Genomic DNA, 20,985 nt, shown 5'->3' with positions numbered 1-20,985 from the left:
ACATGACAGTAAGTAAAATAAAAACCTTAATGTGGATTTTCTACCATTTCTTTCGACTTTTCTGAAAGAATACATGTTAAGGAAGAAATATAAATATAAATCGATCAGTGCATGAAAACACAGTACACTGTTTATTTATTCTCTACAGAATGATGAATGTTTGTACTCTATAGATCCATGATGCTTTTGTCTACAAAAAATGTTTCTCTCCACCATGTACTTACCTCATGGAATATGTATTGTTGCCTGTACTAATTTTTTCTTCTATTTGGATATTTTGTGGAAGTCACACCCCTCTTCTTTTCAAAATGGTTGACTCCAATTTGGTTGATTGCTCACCTGGGCGGGGTCTTTTTGTATTTAAGCGTTTTCCTGTCTGTACCAGTTATACAGCAGTTTGAAAAAGAGCATTGTTGCTCGAAACGTCACGCTATTAAATCCTCTGAAGGGAGCTCCTTTGGTGTGCGGATTTTTTCTTTTATTGCACCTGACATGACATGGGTCAGTCTAACTTTTAGTGAATTTAGGAGAAATCTACTGACGAAAGAGACAAAATGAAGTAAAATAAAAACCTTAATGTGGATTTTCTACCATTTCTTTTGACTTTTCTGAAAGAATACATGTTAAGGAAGAGAAATAAATTGATCAGTGCATGACAAAACAGTGTTTTTGCGTGTTAGTGTCTGGCCTTAAACTTTAATCTAATGTAAAATACAACATCTGGAGTTGAGCCGCTGCAGCTCCGTGGTTTCCTCTCTTTGTTTGGAGGCTTTAACATGCAGCAACGTGTCCGTGCTGCATCTCTGCAGATTCTCCATCCGTCATCAGCTCACCTCTGCCATCCGGCCACCAGGCTCCATTGATCCTCTAATAACCTTATGAGGAGATAATTACACCATTTGTAAGTCGCCCCGACGGCGCTATCGACGCCCGCGTTACGCGCCGCTCGCCCACTCTTAATTCATTTCGCTACAAACATTGCGTCGACAAAAAATAAAAAGCGCCCGTCGATACGGTTTGGGCTGCGCAGCGCCAGATGCATCATCCAAATGGGAGAATTATGCAGATGACGACGCAGCCTGCAACACTGCTGCAGAGTGTGTGTTTTCTTTTGTGCTTTGTGCGATGTGAAGCTGAAAGTTTTTTACAGCATCGGCCTCCGTCTCAGCATCACACTGCAAAAACTCTAAATCTTTCCAAGAATATTTGTCTTATTTCTTGTTAAAATGTCTCATTTCTAGTCAAAACTAATCTCTTCCCACTTTAAATACGACTCATCACCAAAAATGTACTTGTTTTTAGATCATTTTCACTTGTTCCAATTGAATTTTCACTTGAAATAAGTAATAAGGAAGAAAAACTTGCTCCACTATCAGATTTTTCTACTTATTTCAAGTGAAAATCTGCTTGAAAGAAGTAAAAAGTGTCTAAAAACAAGCTACTTTTTATGTGATGAGTCTTATTTTAAGTAGAATTAGATTTGTTTTGACTAGAAATGTCATTTTGACTAGAAATAAGACAAATATTCTTGGTAAGATATTTGAGTTTTTGCAGTGCAGACACTCTATTTATGGTGAATTGGCGACGTCCTGTCTCTTCATCGTCGAATGTTGATCTGTTTTTTTTATATTTGACGTCAAAATGAACTTAAACTGATCTGGATCAACCTCGTGAACCACAGACGCCCACGTTACATTTTGGTTCTGATGTGGCTGAAGGAATAAAAACAATAAATGTCTGACTTTCATTAAACATCTTAAACATTCACATTCGGTTTCTCGGGGAACGAAGTTTTGACGTATTTATGATGTTGATGTGAAGCACTGGTGACAGACGTTGGAGCTCCACTCAGAGTTACTGTAGTTCTCTGTTTGTCTTCCTGTCACTCACTTTGACTGGATATACATCACATTCTTCTGTATAATAATAATAATAATAGTAGTAATACATTTTATTTATATAGGACTTTTCAAAACAGAGGGTTACAAAGTGCTTTACAATGTAAAAATATACAATGTGATGTTTTTATTCCTGCTCTGTCTTTTTATGCCGTCTTAATTTACCGTCCATTATCACTATTTTACTTATTATTGTTATTATTAAAGGGAACAAAGAATGAAAAGAAACAGAAAAAGATTAAAGAAAGAGGATTAAGTCAAACTAATATGTCATAAACGACCTGATGAACCTGTCTGATGATCTTATAGGTCAGAACTATTAGTGACATCATCATCATGGGACATAAAACACTGAAACGCAGTCGTCTTGTTTCATTTTTGTGCAAAAAAAAACAAAAAACGTCTGTTTTGTATATTAAAGCGTTTTAAACAAGAGATGAATTATAGATTCTGTTATTGTTAATAAATCAATGATGATCGAAACAGTGTGTGTGTGTGTGTGAGTGACGGAGAGAAAATAAACTACAGTGTCTGATGTGTTTTTAATCGTTTTTTGGAAACAATGGATCTCTATGGGACACACACACACACACACACACACACACACACACACACACACACACACACACACACACACACACAGACACACACAGACACACAGCTGGTTTTGTTTTGCGCATGTGATTTGTTTAAATAAAGTCATGTTGTCGTCTTGTCTTTTGAGATTATATTTTACATTTTATACAAATCCGTTGATAAAGTGAAACAGATAAACTCAGAGTGTGTGTGTGTGTGTGTGTGTGTGTGTGTGTGTTTGTGTGTGTGTGTGTGTGTGTGTGTGTGTGTGAGTGTGTGTGTGTGTGTGTGTGTGTGTGTGTGTGTGTGTCTGTTTACTGGTATGAAGAACACTTCACTCTGCTGCCGATCAATAACCAGAACGTTACCAGTGATTATAAAGTCTTATCAAATCAATACAGACAATTATGATCCCGGTCATAACAGTAGGTCAACTAAAGAAGAGAGGAGGAGGAGGAGGAGGAGGAGGAGGAGGAGAGAGGAGGAGGAGGAGGAGGAGGAGAGAGGAGGAGGAGGAGGAGGAGAGAGGAGGAGGAGGAGGAGGAGGAGAGAGGAGGAGGAGGAGGAGGAGAGAGGAGGAGGAGGAGGAGGAGGAGAGAGGAGGAGGAGGAGGAGGAGAGAGGAGGAGGAGGAGGAAGAGGAGAGAGGAGGAGGAGGAGGAGGAAGAGGAGGAGGAGGAAGAAGAAGAGGAAGAGGAGGAAGAGGAGGAGGAGGAGGAGGAGGGGAGAGGAAGAGGAGGGAGAGGAAGGAGGAGGAGGAGGAAGAGAGAGGAGGAAGAGGAGGAGGAGGAGGAAGAGAGAGGAGGAAGAGGAGGAGGAGGAGGAGGAAGAGGAGGAGGAGGAGAGAGGAAGAGGAGGAGGAGGAGGAGAGAGGAGGAGGAGGAGGAGAGAGGAGGAGGAAGAGGAGGAGGAGGAGGAGAGAGGGGGAAGAGGAGGAGGAGGAGGAGGAGGAGGAGGAGGAGGAGGGGAGAGGAAGAGGAAGAGGAGGAAGAGGAGGAGGAGGAGGAGGAAGAGAGAGGGGGAAGAGGAAGAAGAGGAGGAAGAGAGAGGAGGAAGAGGAGGAGGAGGGGAGAGGAAGAGGAGGAGGAGGAAGAGGAGTAGAGAGGAGGAAGAAGAGGAGGAGGAGGAGGAGGAGGAAGAGGAGGAGGAGGAGGAAGAAGAGGAAGAGAAAGAGGAGAATGAAGAGGAGGAGGAGATGAAGAGGGGGAGAAAGAAGAGAAAGAGGAAGAGGAGGATGATATAGAGGAGGAAGAAGAGAAAGAGGAGGAGAAATAAGAGAAAGAGGAGAAAGAGGAGGAGGAGGAAAAGAAGAAGAAAGAGAAAGAGGAGAATAGGATACAAGGAAGAGGAGGATGAAGAGAAAGAGGAGAATAGGATACAAGGAAGAGGAGGATGAAGAGAAAGAGGAGGAGGAGGAAGAGAAAGAGGAGAATGAAGAGGAGGAGGAGGAGAGAGGAAGAGGAGGAAGAGGAGGAGGAGGAAGAGGAGAGAGGAGGAGGAAGAGGAGACGAAGAGGAGAAGAAAGAAGAGAAGGAGAAGGAGGACGAGGAGGAGGAAAGGAAGAAGAGGAAGAGGAAGAGGAGAGTAAAGAAGAGGAGAAGGAAGAGGAGAATAGGATACAAGGAAGAGGAGGATGATAAAGAGGTGGAGGAAGAAGAGTAAGAGAAAGAGGAGGAGGAGGAAGAAGAGGAAGATAAAGAGGAGAATGAAAAGGAGGAAGAGGGGGATGAAGAGGAAGAGGAGGAGATGAAGAGGAGGAAGAAGAGAAGGAGGAGGAGGAAAGGAAGGAGAGGAAGAGAAAGAGGAGAATGAAGAGGAAGAGGAGGATAATGATGAAGAGGAGGAGAAAGAGGAGGAGGAGAAGAGGATACAAGGAAGAGGAGGATGATAATGATGAAGAGGAGGAGGAGGATAATGATGGTGATGAAGAGGAGGAGGATGAGGAAGAGGAGGAGTCCCCCTGTGAGACATGTTGTAGTCGTTAGGCAGCGTCGGGCTGCAGAGCGTCAAACCCTCTCACTCTGATTGGAGGGAACATGTATCAGTAAACAACCACAGGGTGTGTGTGTGTGTGTGTGTGTGTGTGTGTGTGTGTGTGTGTGTGTGTGTGTGTGTGTGTGTGTGTGTGTGTGTTTTTGGCTCCAAATCTTCCTCTTTTCATGTTTAATGTTTGTGAAGCTCACGTGCTGAGTGTGTGTTTAACTTCTCCTGTGTGTGTGACAGTAACTCGACCTTCTCTCTTCAGTCTCTGACTTTCTCTCTCTGTGGTGAGAAAACAAACTGTTGATTCCTCCTGCAGCAGAAACACAGTTAAAGGGATAGTTCAACATTTTGGCAAATTGGCCCCATTGCCATAATCCCTATAGTCACATAGCAGTAGGTTCGTTACCTTTAATTGTCGGTGCAAGCTATTTTTTAGAGCCGTGAGCTGCTCAGAGCTACGCTGCGGAGGCTCATTATGGGATTTCTTGGTTTCCCTCATCATCACACTCATCAAATACACAATCCAACAACTCCACAACGCTCTGGTGGACAAGTTGTGACCTGCACATTCACCACGCTATGAGATAATAACACAACGTTACCAGACAGAGTTGTTTTAGAGGGAAATTCATGCAAAACCGCTGATGCGCGTTGCCTTCAGGGACAGTTATTCATCAAGCAGTCTCTGTATTTCCCTCTAAAACAACTCTGTCTGGTAACGTTGTGTTATTATCTCATAGCCTGGTGAATGTGCAGGTCACAACTTGTCCACCAGAGCGTTGTGGAGTTGTTGGATTGTGTATTTGATGAGTTTGATGAGGGAAACCAAGAAATCCCATTAGCCTCCGTAGCGTAGCTCTGAGCAGCTCACGGCTCTGCTCCGCCGTTCTAAAAACAACATGCACCGACAATTAAAGGTAACAAACCTACTGCTATGACTATATAGGGATTATGGGAATGGGCCAATTTACCAAAATGTTGGACTATCCCTTTAAACCCAGTGAGGAGCTGAACTCACTCCCTCCAGCCTGCTGCCAGTGTGTGTGTGTCGATCATCTCCAGATCTGGACGTTTTGTTTTTATTTTTTCTCTCTGAGAAGTTGACGTTGAGCGGACGAGTCAGAAATCCACACAGATGCATTCTGGGATGTTTCAGCACACGCTGATTATTGGATATGAAGAGAACATGTGGACTGTCGTTCACACGCTGATCTGTTTATCCATGTTGACACTGATGGGACTGGTTTCTGTCGTCCATGTTTAAATGATCACAAACAGCCACTTCCTGTCACATGACGCTGTCATCAGAGGAAGAGACTGAAAACAGTTTTACATTAGTTTGGGTTTTGGTTTGTGTTTTGTGTTTTGGCAGCAGGTCTGTTGGATTAAAATCACTTTAAAACCTTTATAAGCTTTGTTTTTATTTATTGCAGCACTGACACTTTAACATGTTGTTGGACTATTTGATCTGTTTTATTAAATATGATGTGACTGTGTTGTAGATGAATAATGGATTTGAGGATTTATGTGTTTTGAGTTTCTAAATGTGCTGATATCAAAGAAAGCAATATTATATGTTTATCAAAATAATATAAACTTCTTCAGACACACTCTGTATTAAATGATCTAATTTTACATTATGAATATTCATAGTGACATAAACATCTTCAAGTTAACTCATGTTATTTTGCTTCAGTCCACAACTGTTCTTCTTCGAAAAAAAACACTCTAAATTTCTCTTTATAAGTCATCTTCTTCTTCTACATGTATATATATAAATATATATATATATATGTCTGGCAGCCGTTTAATTCAAACAATCTCACTTAATGAGCCACTGATGAGGTCGTCATCTGAACCAAATCATTTTTAATGAGGTAGACTATAAAAACCACTGTTGTGATTAAAAATACGAATAAGAAGTACTTTATTATTCCACCAATGTTGATTTATGAACTCTTCCTCAGTTAAATACATCAGTGTAGTGTTGTTTAAAAATGAATATGAACTTGTTTTCTCTTTGCATCTTCTTTGTTATTTTGACTAGTTTGTCATTCTCTATAAATAAATGCTCTAAATGACAAGATTTTATTTGGAATTTGGGAGAAATGTCGTCAGTGGTTTATAGAATAAAACTAAAAGCGTTCATTTTACTCAAACACAGACCTAGAAATAGTAAAAAATCAGAGAAACTGATTCATTTAGAAGTGGTCTCTTCTTTTTCTCTAGAGCTGTATATTCAAAACTTATAAAAAAGTGAAAATAATTTAGATATTTGTTCTTTTTTTTCCACATGCTGCCTTACCACCACCCGTCTTCCTTTATCTAACAGCACACACCTTTACAAGTTTATAAAATGTTTAGTTAGTTTGTCTGTGACGAGGGGTTTTGACCCTTACACCGAGTCTTGTTCCTCTCTCGTCCTATTTATTATTCTAAGATAAAATCTGTGAAGTCTAATGAATCTTAGTCCTTCAACATCTGCTCCGGTCCAGATGTGCTGGGATTCATTTAACCCTCTGAGCACCGGGAGCGTCTGAGCCAGTTCCACGTCGAACAGACTGAACCTTCACATGTGGTTAAGTCAAAGTCCATGATATTCAATTATTGCAGAGAAAGGCTTTGTGTGTGTGTGTGTGTGTGTGTGTGTGTGTAGGCCGCGGCCCCCGTCGCCACCGACAACAATGTCATGTAAGACAAACCGCTCTGTGGCCAAACGTCTCTAATTTGCAATCAGCACGATCTCATTTCACTGCGACTCGCTGAAAGACGAGCTCCTAATTCAATTCCTTCCAATTTAGATTCAGCGGATTAAAACTCCTTCATGTTTGTTTTTTTTCTCCCTAATTGTGTAAGAAAAAAAACATGTCCCAGGTTTGTTTTTTCTCCCTGCAGCGACTTTTTCTGTCAAATCCACGGAAAAGGAAAAAGAAAAAGAAAGAGAAAAAGAAAAACGTTTGAAAGGGAAAATACATAAACAGGCTGACCGAGCAGAAAACTGCAGCAGATGTAAACACAAAGTAAATTGGTGGCAGAAAAAGAGAGGATGGATGGAGGAGAAACAGAAACGACAGAGACGAAGCAGAACTCAAGTCGCCGTTTATCACAGGAACTTCAGCTGCTGTTTTATCTGACGAGGACGAAGAAGACGAGATTCCATCTGATCGACTCTCGTTGTCACGTTCAACCACGTCCCGTTGATAAAGTCCATTTGTGACCCGATCCATCAAAATGAGTCACAGTGACCCCAAATTTCAAAGTTGAGATTTTGGTATCAATGGAAAGATTAGAAAATAAGCTTTAAAATGATCCCCTAGTCAAAGTCATACATTTGATGGTTTTTGAGATGTGGCCATTTGAATTACGATCTTTCACTCTCTTATTCCGTTCTAAAATCTGAGAAAATAGCAGTTAAAGTTTTTGCCAGTGACTCTGGCATCTGTTCCTGTACCACGTGATTACAGGCACCCTATACGGTCCCTTGTTGTCATAGAGACACCATTCAATGACCCTCGGAAAGCAGGGAATCTCACAATTGAGATGCTTTTTACAGCTCGTCTCTATCATAAACGGTTCAGAAGTTGTCATGTTTTGTTGACGTTTTGTAAAACATGTGCAAGCGTGTACTTTCGGTTTAGCATCGATGCTACGTTCGGTTTAGCATCGTGGCTACGTTCGGTTTAGCATCGATGCTACGCTCTGTTAGCATCGATGCTACGCTCTGTTAGCGTCGATGCTACTCGGTTTAGCATCTGTTTCTGTACCCGTCCCTTCCTGTCATAGAGGCACCATTCAATGACCGTCGGAAAGCGGAGAATCCCGCGATTCAGATGCAGTTTACAGCTCGTCTCTATCATGAACGGTTCAGGAGATATTTCATGTTTTGCACCGAAGCAACGCTCATTTTCAGAGGGTTTAAGTTGCAGGTCAACTTTAATCATCATTTACGTGCCTTTTCTCAATTATCTGGACTGTGAAACTTTGGGAGATTGTTTTTGAATGTCATTGCTTTGAAATTAGGGTAAAAAAATGTTTTTTATTTTCTATGGGTTTTCCACGTTATCAGCTGATTATCTAAAAATAGAACGTTGCGACATCCGACTCATTTTGATAGAACGGGTCACATTTAGATGTGATTTGATGAGGAGACAGCAACAGAGAGTGTTGCATTATGGGTCGGATCGGAGCTCCATTGTGTGACCGACCGCAGAGGAAATAAATAAAGCAACGAGTGAAGACGAGCTGTCAGCGTCTGGTATGAGAACTCTTCTTGTCTTCGTGATTTTCTGTCCTCAACAAGTCATTTCTCCTTAAAAAACTTGACGTCGGACAAGAGGGTGGACCAGGGCCATCCCATAATCAGTCAGGAGGACAGAGCGGTGACACATTTGTTCACATCGAGTCACTGGTATTTTTGCAACACGGGCTGAAAACTGTCGACCCAAAGCAGAACCATGTGGAATATGAACATCACTAAATCAGAACCAGGAGGGGTTTTCTTTCTTTCTTTCTTTCTTTCTTTCTTTCTTTCTTTCTTCCTTCCTTTCTTCCTTCCTTCCTTCCTTCCTTCCTTCCTTCCTTCCTTCCTTCCTTCCTTCCTTAAATCAGCTGTAGCTTCATGTTCATATATGATGGATGATCCTGGATCAGTTGGAAACATGAACATGAACATCACTAAATCAGACCCAGGAGGAGTTTTCTTTCTTTCTTTCTTTCTTTCTTTCTTTCTTTCTTTCTTTCTTTCTTTCTTTCTTTCTTTCTTTCTTTCTTTCTTTCTTTCTTTCTTTCTTTCTTTCTTTCTTCCTTCCTTCCTTCCTTCCTTCCTTCCTTCCTTCCTTCCATAAATCAGCTGTAGCTTCATGTTCATATATGATGGATGATCCTGGATCAGTTTGTTGATGAGTGTGGAAACATGAACATCACTAAATCAGAACCAGGAGGGGTTTTCTTTCTTTCTTTCTTTCTTTCTTTCTCTTTCTCTCTCTCATAAAGCAGACGCAGCAGCAGGTTGGTGATGGAGCTGAGCTGTAAATACCGTCGGTGATAAGAATGAAGAAGACGTCCAAAGAAAACGGCCGACGTTCTTTCAGCGGACGCAGACACAGAGCAGAGAGGAGGAGGAGGCTGAGCAGTGTTGCTTTAATAAAGGGATAGTTCAACATTTTGGCAAATTGGTCCCATTGCCATAATCCCTATAATAGTCATAGCAGGAGGTTCGTTACCTTTAATTGTCGGTGCAAGCTATTTTTAGAACAGCGGAGCAGAGCGGCGAGCTGCTCAGAGCTACGCTACAGAGGCTTATTATGGGATTTCTTGGTTTCCCTCATCAAACTCATCAAATACACAATCCAACAACTCCACAACGCTCTGGTGGACAAGTTGTGACCTGCACATTCACCACGCTATGAGATAATAACACAACGTTACCAGACAGAGTTGTTTTAGAGGGAAATACAGAGACTGCTTGATGAAAAACTGCCCCTGAAGGCAACGAGCATCAGAGGTTTTGCATGAATTTCCCTCTAAAACAACTCTGTCTGGTAACGTTGTGTTATTATCTCATAGCGTGGTGAATGTGCAGGTCACAACTTGTCCACCAGAGCGTTGTGGAGTTGTTGGATTGTGGTGGTTTTGCATGAATGAAGAAATCCCATTAGCCTCCGTAGCGTAGCTCTGAGCAGCTTACGGCTCTGCTCCACCGTTCTAAAAATAGCTTGCACCGACAATTAAAGGTAACGAACCTACTGCTATGACTATAGGGATTATGGCAATGGGCCAATTTGCCAAAATGTTGAACTATCCCTTTAACACAGAGATGAAACTGAAGCTCTCACCTTGCCTCCTTTTCCTCTGCTGTTTCTACACTGGATGTTCATTAGAGACAGAGACAGAGACAGAGAGAAGGTGTTTGTTTGCTCACAGTTTTCGTCCTGAGCGATGCACTGCAGCGGGATGCCGAAGAAGGAAGTGTAGGAGTCGTTGTACCAAACCAGCAGCTCCGTCCCTCGGGGGATGTCCATGCACGCTCTGTAGAAGATACAGGACCTGGAATAAAACAAACACACACACACACACATTTAATTTAGTTTATTCTGAAATTACAATTCAGTGCAAAGATGGAAAACAGAAGAAACCAGGATCCAGTTCAGAGTCTGGATCACATTTACACATTTAAAAACAACATGAAACCCTGTTTGGACTTGTTAAAGAGGAACTATGCACGTTTTGCTAACCCTCCTCTCATCCATGTGCATTTGTTTCCAACAACGAAGAAGCCGGTGAGAAATCAATCCATGGAGCAGTGGATAAGGTTATTTATCATCTACCATGTTACCATGTGTATGTCTGTGTAGTCTTATCTGTCATCAACAAGAGATTACGGGTTACGGGTTAGCGCGTTACGTTTGTGTGGCGGTGTCGCCATGGAGACGAGAGCTGGGACACCGGGTCGGAGGCTCTGATCTTACAAGGTTGGTTTTCAGCCAAGAGACGCTAGGTGGAAGGCAGAGAGCCTCCATTCTCCCTGGAACTAGTTACAAGTCATTGATTTAACCAGAACTAGGACTCTGGAGCTGCTTATTTAAAGGGAAACTTCACCCAAAATCGATAATCCACCAACTTTCTACTCACTGTAATGCCAAGGAAGGGTTTGGAGAACTTTTAGAGTCATCAAAACGCTTTAGGAGTTCTAGGGGGGGTCCGGCTGGCTATGGGTTTTCATATAATGGCGGCGGATAGAGTTCACAATGGTCCAAAACACACACTATGAAACATCCAGATACCTCCATACTGCTCGTCCTACTGACCCAAGTGTCCTGAAGCCACCACGTGAAAAAATTGTTCAGAAAAAAATAATTTGTTCTCTGTTTTTTTTCATGTTGTGGCTTCAGGACACTTGGGTCAGTACAGACGAGCAGTATGGAGGTATCTGGATGTTTCATAGTGTGTGTTTTGGACGGTTCAAAAGTGAACTCTATCCGCCGCCATTATATGAAAACCTGTCGCCAGCCGGACCCCCCCTGGAACTCCTAAAGCGTTTTGATGACTCTGAAAGTTCTCCAAACCCTTCCTTGGCATGACGGTGAGTAGAAAATTGATGAATTATCGATTTTGGGTGTGTGCAGCGGCTGTCATCCGTCTGCCGTCTGCCCAATTTCATGTGAATGCAGCATGAAAAATATGATTGAGATGCTTGTGATATACAACTGCAACGCTAGATGGGAGGAATTCCTACACAATGTACCTGACACTGACAGCTGATCTGTGGTCGTGTCGTGACGGAGGATCAGAGGAAACGTCACAGCTTTTAAAAACCTGCAACTTCATGTTTCTGCTTCTTCCTGCTGGAATATTTGACCTCGTTAAGACTCTGGAGGAAAATCAACAAACACAAGCTGCCGTCTGTGAACGGCTTTACCGTCAGTAAAGTGAAACCGCTCGGGGTCAGATTTCAGATTTCAGATTCCATATTTCATTTCACAGAAGGTCTCGGTCGCCCCGGAGACAAACTGCTGACTCACAGCGCCGGGCTCTGGATGTTGGACCGACTGTGTGACCGTGTCCAGGTCCGACTGTGGAAACGCCTCCCATCTGATAACAGCTCCATTTCACATCGGACCAAACCCAAATGATTTATGGGAAATATCTGGTGTCTCTCACCCTCTTCAGACCCAATTAATGGCGGCGGCGGCGGTGTTGTTCGACCAGGCAGCCAGTGAGCTGACAGCTCCCGGGTCACGCCAGCGCTAAAACAACAGCTCACCCACCCAAAAACATCAACGTCTAACAACGTGAGCGAACCTCCACGTTCAAAAACCACATTTTCAGATCCAGCCTCAAACTATTTTAAAACACTTTCCCACATTTCTTCCTCCCTCCGGTGCAGCGGGGTGTCAGACAGACCACATCATAATCCAGAGGTCGCGGGTTCAACTCCCACACCGCTCCCCACGCCAGAGAGTGTCCCGGCCAAAAAAACAAATCACTCTTTTACAAAAACCTCCGAGACGACCACTTAAAGTGACAATACATGATATTAAATGGAAAACATTAAGTGCTTCTCAGTGTCTACATAATTCAAAGCACATTGAAACTCCCCCCAGGAGAGAAACGCTCAGCTGATGAAGTCTGACTCCACTTCACTAAAACCACTCTTGATTCAATCACGACTCTCATTTAAACCATCGCAGTGTTCAGACGTGTCAAGAACGTTTCCACATCCAACCTGCTCTAGAAACACGAAGACATGAAGAACCAGAGCACAGGAACAACACGTCCCAGTGTGTTGTTGTTCTGTCTGTTTAAATATTGAAGGATTGATTTCATCGAAAACTGTCCGATCCGTCCTTGGATTCCTGTTTGAGTTGAAGTTTCACACTCAATAAATGTTCAGGCTCGTTTGTCAACATCACATGTTGTTAGCTGAAGCTGCTGGAGCAGATATCTCTACCTGTCACTCACTGTACGACTGTTAAAGGGATAGTTCAACATTTTTGGCAAATTGGCCCATTGCCATAATCCCTATAGTCATAGCAGTAGGTTTGTTACTTTTAATTGTCGGTGCAAGCTGTTTTTAGAACAAAACAGAGTTGTTTTAGAGGTAAATACAGAGACTGCTTGATGAAAAACGGTCCCTGAAGGCAACGCGCATCAGCGGTTTTGCATGAATTTCCCTCTAAAACAACTCTGTCTGGTAACGTTGTGTTATTATCTCATAGCGTGGTGAATGTGCAGGTCACAACTTGTCCACCAGAGCGTTGTGGAGTTGTTGGATTGTGTATTTGATGAGTTTGATGAGGGAAACCAAGAAATCCCATGAGCCTCCGTAGCGTAGCTCTGAGCAGCTCACAGCTCTGCTCTGCCATTCTAAAAATATAAATATAATATAAACCGACAATTAAAGGTAACGGACCTACTGCTATGACTATAGGGAGTATGGCAATGGGCCAATTTGCCAAAATGTTGAACTATCCCTTTAAACTGCTGCTTTCTATACATATTATATATGTAAATAAACCTTCATGAGGATCATGGTCTGGATGTCCGGCTCTAAACCAGAGAGTTGAATTCAACACGTTGCTCCATGATCTAAAAGTCCTGTTTATGCTGCTTTCAATTACTTGCAGTGTTTTCTTCGAATTGGGTGTCAGTGTGTATCAAAGACCTTTTTAGGCTATTTTCTTTGTCAAAGTGAGTCTCTGGTAAAAAAAGAAAAGAAAAAAAAGAAAAAAGGGAAGAATAAACAGAGGGAATAAGAATTTCAAAAGAAGATAAATAATTAAAAGAGAAAAAGATAAATAGACTGAAAAATAGAGAAGACAAAAAAGGGAGGAGGAGGATGATGGGAACTGTGAGCCGCATGACTCGTTGCTTATTTAACAAAGTGAGGACACACCAAACTAAAATACCAAGTCGGAGGAAATGAACAATAGAAAAGAGAGAAGACGTTACTAAAGAGGAATAGAGGAATACAGACAGAAATGTGAGGGTGGGGGATGGGGGGGTGGTGTGGATTATTTATGCATTTCTACAGCAGAGTATTTAACAGCTGTCACCGATGAGGGGAGGTCGAAATAACAGAAACACCTTTCAACCCCTCGCAGTTTTCCCAGTCTCGTAAAGTTTGTTTTCTGTTTAGGCTGTTTCGGAGGTGCTGATCCGTCTTGACGGACGCACAACTGATGTTTACAGAGGGGATTTCTGGGATACCACTTTTACTATATATACAGTGGCAAAGCAACCGTTTCTGTTCTCACAGAAACGGCCCCGGCCCCCAGTCCCCTTGTGATAGTAAACACTACTAGGCCTTAAAAAAGACTTATTATCAGCACATGTATGAAAACATGAGCAGATGTTGGTACCTGGTGTGAATTCAGTCAATATTTCAGCATTTAAGGAAGGTTTGTTAGAAATAAGGATTTGTACGATGATAGTTTTGGTCGTTATAATCACATAACCCTGAAATCATCTGTTGTTTCTGTTCATAAAAGTGAGTGAAACACTGGGAAATGGAGCAGGTAGTTCAGCCAGACCAGCCCAACAAAGCCTGCTGAGGGTCTGTGTGTGTGTGTGTTCATGTGTGTGTGTTTCATTAATTCTTTCCACACTGGGGGAGGGGCGGGGTGCTGCTGGACTCATGTGAAAACACAGCCAGGAGGGACTGGGCCATAAATCAAACATACCCGATGACCTCCCAGGATAAAAAGAAGAGGGCGGCCTACAAACATTCAGCGGCTTGTATGTATTTAAAACAAATGTATGTGTTTAATACATACACGCTGCTACGCGAGGGAGGGGCCGGGTTATAAATCAAACACATCCAACAGGCTCTCAGGTATGAAAAATAAAGACCCCCGGGTGCTGAGCCGCAGCGAGGCCCGGCGGAGCGCGGCTGCTCCGGCGCCGCAGCGGGACGCTCGCTATCGCCAGCTCTCTGATCCTTCTTGTTTTCTGTTTTCACACAAAGCACAAGTAGCTTTATAATCAGCTTTTAAACAGTAACGCTCATGGGTTATAAATCACACAACCCAAATACCTCAGCCGGCGTAATAATATGTCTACACGCGCACAAACATGTTTATCTAAAACATTCATGCTGACAAAGCGTCACAAAGGCCGTCCACAACTCGCCAGCTCTGCGGACTTTAAACTGAGGTTTGTAGAGTCTGTGACCGAAATGACTTTCCAGGCCATTAGATCATCCTTTAACAGGTCTGAGCTGCAAAACCCACCAACGGCCAGAGACTGCACTTTATCAGAGCCAGCGGCAGAAAGAAGGAAAACATCTCAATGGTCAAATGGTCAGAGGCCCGAGGTCTGTTCTACACTGTCTCAAACTTTGGAGACAAGGCCCAAAGAATGATAGAGGAAAAACAAGCCTACATGCAACAAAGCAAGAAAGAAAGAAAGAAAGAAAGAAAGAAAGAAAGAAAAAGTCCAACTGTCTGTGCAAGGGAAATTTTCTTTTTCTTGATCATCAAGGAACTGAACATGACAGGAATGATTAATCAGTGGGTTGGTACAAGTTTTACTGGTTCACCTCAGCTTCTGATGGGAAATCACACACCTGTTACCATCTTTAGGGGAGTTCCTAAATTCCAAACTACAATGTGTTTATCTCTTTTTAAATTGCCGTTGTCAGGTTCAAGTTAAGATTAGTTACATTTTACTAGGGATGGGAACCTTTCACATACCAATACTTGCTACCTGGGAACTGTTTTCGGTACTTTTTGTGTGTATGTGTGGTAAATTAAAGTTATTTTATGTTTTAGGGATGGTTTTCAAATGATCAAATAGTCATTCAATGAAAAAAAAGAGAATGGTTTATGAGACTATCTTCTTGTCTTTAAAACGACGGGCTGGTGGTACTGGCTCATGGAATTTTTTACACTTGCCAAGTTCATCTCTATAGGGGACCCTATAGTGGGACGGTTTTGGCCCGCGGGCTGCATGTCTGACAGCCCTGTTCTATAATACATTCTGTTACATTTGAAACAGACTTTAGATTACTTACTAAGAATTTAGATTTTGGTTTGTGCTAGATCGACTAATATTTAACTGGTCTTTGAGTGATCTGACCCATTAGTATCATGTTCCAGTCAAGAGTTTGTTGGTGATACCCAGTGTTGGGATGCCAAAAAAAATGTCAACTGAATGTTTGCCAGATTTAATTACACCTTGTCATGTTAATGTAATGACAATAATTCCTGTTGTTTCCAAGAACCTCTGATAGCCCAGCCCATTCCTTACTGTCATACACAGTGCAACTAAGACTCAAATGCGTTGATTTCATTTTGTAGCCGGGTCTGCGCCGGTCAACATTTGCAGCATGAACATTATCTGGTAAGTTAAATACTTCAAATAACACAAGAGAACTATTAAAATAAACACTTTGTGTATGTGTAGCCTGTAACTCCTGTTCATTTGATTTTATCTGATTGTTGATATTCCACAGATGTCACAATATTCAGGATATTACCAGACTAACTACAGATAGAGTGTGGACTACACACTTTACATTAACGTTTGGCAATGAAAACAGCACGTTTTTTGTTTGTTGTTGATATATTTTGTGTTTGTCAAGTCATTTGAAAAGATAAAAACATCTAAAATAAAAGAGGTGAAACATCTTGATAAAGCTGAATACTGTCTACAGGTTTGTGTTAACTGCTTGAATTATGTACTTGACCTTTTCGGCTTTAGCATAACAACTTTCCAATGTTTTCTTAGACCCAACAGGCACCGACGTCAGTATCTGAAGTTGAATTTCTGCCAGCCAAGATGACAACGTCGGCATCCAGTAAGTCTAGTATGACTTCCTGTCACAACTCTTTAAATAAACAGTATTGGGCTAAACCTCACAAGGGTTTTAGGACTCACTCCGTTGGTGCTCTGTGCTGACCTTTGGTTTTAAACATAAGGGACGTAGATTAGGGAATCCTAAGTCAAAACAGACAGCAGTAGTCATGGACACTGACATGTTCCTCCATCAACCCCAACTAAAGAAAATCAATGCATGGATGACATTAAATGACTGAAGATGACAATTATTACATTAAACTATAGAAAGATGTGAAGCTTTTGTTCTGTCTTCTTGTTTTACAGCCTCTGAACTCAAGGTAGTGGTGTTGGGGAAAAGCCAGAATGAGAAGGCATCAATATGCAATGTCATCACTGGAAAAAGTGCAAAGTCAACCAAGCAACATGAGAGCTTACACGGGGAGTGGAGGAAAAGACCTTTCACGTTACTGAAAACAGCAGACATCTTCAGTTTGCCCATGGAGAGAGTGGGACACAAGATGAAGACATGTGTGGCTCATGTTCCTCCGGGTCCAAATCTCCTGCTCCTGTTGGTGAACCCCTCTGATTTCACTGAGCACGACAGACAAAAAATGATGTCCCACATGAGATTCTTTGGACAAAATGTTATTCAATACTCCATGATCATTGTAACACAAAGTACTGGGCAAGAAAATTCCTCAGTAAATCAGCTGATCCAAGACTGTAGACAAAGATACCACAGAGTCAGTCTGGATGGAGAGGGTTTACAGGACTTTGATCTTCAAGAGCTGATGGAGAAAATGGAGGACATAGTAAGAGACAACAAGGGACAATATTTAACGTTTACTGAAGAGACCGATTCCAAGGAGGCACCTGACTGTCCCACACCCCCTCTGAACCTCGTCCTGTGTGGGGGACATGGAGCCTTGAAGTCTGTAGCAGCTCACGCCATCCTGGGAACAAGAAGCATCGGCCCACCTGCCGACTCACAGTGTGTTAGACATCAGGGGGAGGTGTGTGGACGTTGGGTCTCAGTGGTGGAGCTTCCTACCTTGTATGGAAAACCTAGGGCGACCGTGAGGAACGAATCATTTCAATGCATCACGCTCTGTGAACCAGAGGGCGTCCACGCCTTCATCCTGGTCCTACCTCTGGGTCCTCCCACTGACAGAGACAGGAAAGAACTGGAGACCATCCAGAACACCTTCAGCGATAGAGTCAATGACTTCACCATGATCCTGTTCACTGTGGACTCAAATTCTAACTTTCCAGAAACTACGAGGTGTCTGTATGAAAACAGAGACATCGAGAGGCTTATTCAAAAGCTGTGAGGGAGATATAATGTTTTCAATATCAAGGACAAGCAGCAGGTCTCTGTGGTGTTGAATGCTGTTGAGGAGCTGAAACTTGTCGAACCAGAGCATTCAAGAAGTCAATGGCTGCCAGGCCTCGGCTTTGTAGAAGTGCTTCCTCATTGAAACAGGCAGGTTACAAGTATGAGAGAAGAGAATTGCCAAGTGTGGAGCATAAGAAAGAGCCTCTCAGGATGGTGCTGATTGGGAAGACCGGCTGTGGAAAGAGTGCAACGGCAAACACCATTTTGGGCAAAGAGTGTTTTACCTCCAGAGCCAGTCAAAAGTCAGTGACCAGGCTTTGTCAGAAAGTAGAGGGAGAGATAAATGGACGGCCCGTGGTTGTTGTTGACACTCCCGGCTTGTTTGACACAACTTTATCCAATGATGAGGTTCAAAAGGAGCTTGTGAAATGTGTCAGCTTGTTGGCTCCTGGACCCCATGTGTTCCTACTGGTGGTGCAGATTGGTCGCTTTACAGAGGAGGAAAGAGAAACTGTGGAACTGATCAACAAGTTTTTTGGCAACAAGTCAAAAGACTTCATCATTGTTATATTCAGCGGAGGAGACAATCTTAATAATCAAACCATTGAGAGTTACATTGAAGAGGACTGTGAGGACTACGTCAAAACTCTGATCAGAGACTGTGGAGGAAGGTACCAGGTCTTCAACAACAACAATGAGAAGAATCGTTCACAGGTCAACCAGCTGCTGAGCAAGGTTGGCTTGATGTTGAAGATAAATGGTGGTGGCCACTACACCTCTGAGATGTTCCAGGAGGCAGAGGCAGCCATACAAAAGGAAATGAAGAGGATACTGACGGAGAGGGATGAGGAGATACAAAGACAGAAAATGTCTCTTCAAAGACAATACAAAGAAAAGATACAGGAGAGGAGGCAGAAACTTGATCGGGAGAAAGCAGAGAAGGAAAAAGTACTGAGAGAAAAGGAGGAGCTCATTCAACAAGAGCAGATGAAGAGGAACATAGAAGATGAAAGAAGCGCAAAGGAGCAAACGGAGATGAAAAAGCAGGAGGAAATTCAGCAAAGTCAGTGGGAGCAAAAAGATCTGGAACTGGAGAAGGAAATAAAATCATATTCAGCAAAAAACACATCTGCTGTCAGGAAGCTGATTCAAGACAGAGCACACATGAAAAAAAAACTAAAGACTTGGTCCAAAGAACAGAAAGAAAGGGCTGAGAAGAAACTGCAAGAAGATCAACAGAAAAAAGAGGAAGAGGAAACAAGACTGAGAAAACTCAGAGATGAATACGAGCTGGAAAGAAAAGAATTTGAACAAAGAAGAAAAGTGGACGAGGAAAGAGAATTAAAGAAGTTGGAAGAAAGCTTTCAGAAGAAAATGGAGGAAATGAGGAAGAGAAACGAAGAGGAGGCCAGAAAGGTGGCTGAAGAGATGAATGAATTCAGAGGCAGATACACCTCAGACTTCGCAGGTCTGGTGGAAAAGCATCAGAAGGAAATTGAGGACATGAAGCTGAAGCAACAAGAAAACAAGGAGTTCATGATCAAACAGCTGTGCAAGGACGGAACGCTCAAGAGAGACTTTGAGAAAATGAAGAAAAGACAAGAGCAAGAAATGAATGAGATGAAACTCTCACATTTTAACTTGGATGAAGAAACTCTGCACCAAGAAATCCATGAGCTGAAGAAAATGCACGAGGATGAAACGGACGACTGGATACAGAAACAGGTGCAGAAAGCCAACGACCAGTCTTGTAGGATTCTATGAGATTTTCTATCACTGTTTCAGCTGCAAGCTTTTTACAGGGACGCAAGATCAATGTCTGATATACAAATGTGATAAATAATAATGTCCTCCTTTTGTATCACAACGTTTGAATGCAGTGAAACCTGATGACAAAACAGATTGAAAATAGTGTTGCTTTATTCAATCATTCGATTTCTCAAAACTTTAAAGTTCACATTGTACATATGTCTATTGATTGTTACTAAAGTTAAATGTTAGTTCATGATTTGTTATTTGCTTTAATTTGCAAGTAATTATGTTTAATCTCTGCACAAATCCACAAACATGTTCTCTTGTTAACACTTTTCAGTATTTTAGCAATTTTATTTGACCTCTCAAAGCAAGACAAGCTTAACATTATGCCCATTGGCTTTGATTTTTGCATCTTTTAAAGTTTAAAGAGCAGTTATGCTCTCATGTCACCTAAAGACTAGATTTTGTCCATGGGAGGTGCTTTTCATTGCGGTTGCATGCCTAAAGATTGTTAAAGTGATGAGTCAGTTAACCTTGACAGTTTCACTGTTGGTAAACCGGTTCAAAGCTCCGCCCTCTAACTCTTCAGCAGTGTTATATCGAGAGAGAAAAAATCTAGGTACTGCAGGCTGCAACTCAACCCTAACTGAACCTGTTAGGCCATTCTTCCACTGAACCTCTTGCCAAGCTCTGAGAAAGACTGATTGTTTAACCAGGAGACACCTGAACAACAGGAAGAAACAGGCAGACTATAGTTGAAAAACTACGACAACCAACACTACAAAATCAGATCCTATGTAATGCTTATTTTTTTCGCTCTGTGCTTTTGTGACTTGTAGCTACCATGACATCTTCATTCTTGGATGCATATGAAGCTAACCTGTTTAGAAGGATGAACTCTATCATTTTACTTTTTTACTACTTAACTTTTCAAACTGACCTTTCTGTATTTAGACTGTAAAATGTGTAGGAATTGCAGCATATAAAAACTGTACGTATGTCAAACAAACATAAATGTTTGTGAAATCAATGTCAGAAATAAACTATCCAGATATGTATTAGTCTTATATTTTAACTTAACTGAAATATGTGTTATTCTCATTTACATGAATGATGTTGACTTCAATAATTTTGTTGTATGTTTTATAAAGAATTTTAA

At 41.9% G+C, this 20,985-nt stretch overlaps 1 protein-coding gene and 1 pseudogene across 2 annotated transcripts in view; one reads left to right on the top strand and one right to left on the bottom strand.

Moving 5' to 3' along the window:
- The window catches only part of prdm6 (PR domain containing 6), a 130,701-nt gene that overhangs the window by 30,497 nt on the left and 79,219 nt on the right, over positions 1–20,985 (bottom strand). The window lies entirely within an intron of this gene.
- LOC146980825 (GTPase IMAP family member 8-like) lies at positions 16,690–19,835 on the top strand (annotated as a pseudogene). The gene is made up of 3 exons (XR_015036629.1): positions 16,690–16,754; positions 17,060–19,394; positions 19,443–19,835. The product of XR_015036629.1 is annotated as a GTPase IMAP family member 8-like (transcript).

The sequence above is a fragment of the Trachurus japonicus genome, chromosome 9 (genome assembly GCF_045865225.1).
Source record: "Trachurus japonicus isolate A0001 chromosome 9, Traja_1.0".
NCBI lineage: Eukaryota > Metazoa > Chordata > Actinopteri > Carangiformes > Carangidae > Trachurus > Trachurus japonicus.
This window is presented reverse-complemented; position numbering and strand designations above follow the sequence as displayed.